The sequence below is a fragment of the Haemaphysalis longicornis genome, unplaced genomic scaffold, assembly GCF_048455015.1.
Source record: "Haemaphysalis longicornis isolate Haplotype H1 unplaced genomic scaffold, Haemaphysalis longicornis Haplotype H1 scaffold_7, whole genome shotgun sequence".
NCBI lineage: Eukaryota > Metazoa > Arthropoda > Arachnida > Ixodida > Ixodidae > Haemaphysalis > Haemaphysalis longicornis.
Window position 1 is genome coordinate 103,547,044 of NW_027526422.1, and position 3,330 is coordinate 103,550,373.

At 46.5% G+C, this 3,330-nt stretch overlaps 1 pseudogene; it reads left to right on the forward strand.

The window, feature by feature from the left end:
- The first annotated feature begins 632 nt into the window (after positions 1-632).
- On the forward strand, positions 633-1,966 carry LOC144146452 (uncharacterized; annotated as a pseudogene).
- Positions 1,967-3,330: the final 1,364 nt, after the last annotated feature.

A 3,330-nucleotide genomic window follows, 5' to 3' on the forward strand; every position in this document is an offset into this window, starting at 1 on the left:
CTGCCATAATTTATAAAAAAAGTTTCAAAAACTGGCCTTTTTGGAAAGGGCGTTGAATCACCTGAATTTTATGTCACTGCAATATGTGCCTAACCAATGTATTTAGCACACAAAAAATGTTTTGTTGGACCTCTTAAAATTGGTCAATTTCCTGCAGTAACAAAAGAGTTAAACGGCTTTTAACTTCTCATAGCTTATATATTCTAATTTATCACAATAGGACCACTCGATCAGCTTTTCGTAATTCATGTTTCCTCAATGTGTAATAAACGTTAACATCACATCACCTGCTTGAAATATGTTCTTTTCCGCAGGCAAAAGAGTCCTATTGAAAGATTTGTGCAATTTGAAGCGGAGTCTGGAAGGGTGTGACGATGAAGTTGAGCAGCTGATACAGGAAATAGAAAACTGCCAAACCAATCACAAGGCGAAGATGACTGCCCTCACCAATGAGGCCAAGCAGCTTCAAATCTTGCTGGCGCAGACAGCGCACATGCAGCATGCGATCGAATCATTTCCCGAAGTTCTTCTGCTCGATGCGATATATTGTACAAATAAGCTGAAGATGCCCCTTTCCGTTTTTCCTGTCCAAGATAGGTGTGGTGCAAGTCAAGTGGTTGGCTACGCCTCCGTGGCCTCGGAGCAGTACCACGTTGTGTCCAATCTCTTCGAAACATTTGTCAAAGAAAACCCCGGTAGCCCAGAGACTAATTCCATGTGGTCAAGGCATCTGGAGTAGCAGCTGGCCATTTAGGAACTAGGTCAGTCGAAGAGAAGCAAAAGATGATTTGCAGTTTCAAAGAAATGCTGCACGCTCCCACCACAGAAAAATTCCAGGAAGCGAAAGCAGAGTTTTAGTGCTACGCCAGCCAGGAGGCAATTGTGTACTTTGACTGGGGCAATATAACGGAAATGTGGGTCCGTCATACTTGTGACAAAGAATTCACTTTTGGCGACAACACTACCAATCGTGTGGAGTCACACAATGACCTAATTGAGAAAGTGCTCAATTCATGCTGCAAGCTCCATGAAGCACTAGCCAAGCTTCTGAAGTTAGCTAGTATCAGCCAGCAAAGCACATGCCATGCTGCGGCTCTACTCAAGACCTGCCACTTTTACTCCTACAGCACCTTACACGACACCGAGAGGCAGTGTGCAAAGGTTTTGACTTCCTGTGCATCTCACTTGGTGAGCAAGCAGCCAACGAAGATGGAGGAAGGAAGGTGATCGCGAAATCAGGAAAGCTTCAAAGGATAAATGTGAAGTCGCATGCGGATTAGAAGACGCTTGGCATCAGGATTGCCTGGACAGCTAGGCTTGCAGCCGCACAACGTTTTCAAAGATGCCGGGGCTACTGTGCGGGCATTTCTTAGCAGTGTGTGTCAAGTTCTCAACTGAACCTGATCGGCACAAGCGTTGGTTTAAGACCTACCAAATGCACTTTGTTGGGCCATGTAAAGATTCAAATGCAAGACATGGCCACTTTCCAGAGAATGTCGAAATTGGTTCGATGCCCTCTTTCAAACGGACGAACCACAATCAGCGGTACAAGTTTGCCATGCAAACTCTTAAGGCTGACTTGCAGACACTTGCAGACTACTGCCCAGAGTTTTTTCTAGCGCGTCTCGCGCTTATTGAAGACATGAAGGCAGCTTGGCTGAAAGGGGACGATGTGGGAGAAGCAGGCTGTACCGAAGGACACACCCCAGACGCCAACTACATTGAACATGACCAGTGCAGCAGCAAACCACATGACAACGTCTCAGAGGATGGTTTGCAGATGAATGGTGCACAGAAGTAGATGCAGGATGTAGAAGAAAATGACGTCCCTATCAAGCTTCCGATAGGGAAAACCCAAGGACGTTCAACAAAAAGGCTTCAGCAGCCAAAGCCGAAGAAAGTAAAAAAAGGTGGTCAGCCCGTGCCTTTCTTGGTGCTTTCTTTGAAAGAACAAGAAAAGTGTTAGAGAAATTATTGATAGCTAGGAATGTTGGGGAGAGTCGGAAGGTTTGGGACGCTTAGAGGAATGGGATAGCTTGCTTATCTCTCCAGCAGTCAGTTCGAACTCATTCACCGACTGCCCACGAGACGTCGCTAGCATGCTGGTAGCTTGGCTGTAATGGTGGACGTCTTCGGTGGATGGATCCTTCTCTGACTAGAAGTTTGCCGATTTCACGAGTCAAAAGTAAGTTTCCACCGTCTCAATTGCAACTATTTCAGAATTAAACCACCCTGCCTACGCTGACACAATTTTGTGTCCGGAGATACATATCAGTGTCATACTGCAAGCCGTAAAAAGTTTAGCCCTAACAAGAGAATTTTTGCCAATGTATGTTTTTGTCCATGTGTAACATATTTTGAAAGGAATGGGAGACTGTCCGATTCCTCCCTGGAATAAATCTGGTGCTGTGTCAAGTGAATCAGCTTCATTGTTGGGCTTCAATAGCTCCAAAAAGTCATTTTTGTTTTATAATTTAACTGCATAAATACTTGCTTCCGTAAAAATTAGGTTAAATAATAGACAGGCTGGTTACGTTGAGCAAGCAGGGCTTCACAAAAGCCAATGTCGCAACACTTCCAAAGTTTTGAGTGCCCTACACATTTGTGAGCAGCCAGGAATAAGCATGTGTACGCTACAGTAGGAGTGCTCTAAAGTGTATGTAACGAACTTAAGCACACTTTGTGTGTTTCCATTTGAAGTTAACGATCCATTTCGATTTTCAGGAAGATGCCAAGGGTATACACGAAAGAGTATCTCAACAGAGTTCAGACATCGAACAGTTTGATGCTGGATGCTGTGACATTGGTGTGCGATGAGCCGAAAAGCATAAGAGACGTAGCACAAGCTCTTAAAACATCAAAATCATTGCTTCGCCGAGCAGTCAAGAAGTACAAAGAATGCAGTGACAGAGGCAGCATCTTGTTCAAGTCCAATTTGGTCTGCTATTGGGTGCTTCAACGCACGAACTGCCGCGGGCCCTGGGGCGAGCAGCGCGGAAATGGAAAGCACGTGTTGCGCGGCGCTTTCGAACGCAACGCATTCCAACAAAGGCCGCGCCTGCTCGCACCGGATGTCCTAACCGCCACCACATGGGATGGCCACCGACGAAGATGACTGGTTTTTCCTGCTTCCCCGGCCCTCAGCGGCAGGAGGAGGGGAAGATGAAGAGAGAGAGACGCGGTCCGGGCGCGGGAGAGCTCGGCCCGCCGTCTTTGGGCTCCGCCCGAGCACTGTTTTTTAGCCGCCCGCTGGGCTGTAAATAAATGTACAGTTTTTGCATCGGAAGCTGAGTTTGTCAGTTGAGGATACCCGGGGTCAGATCCTCAGCG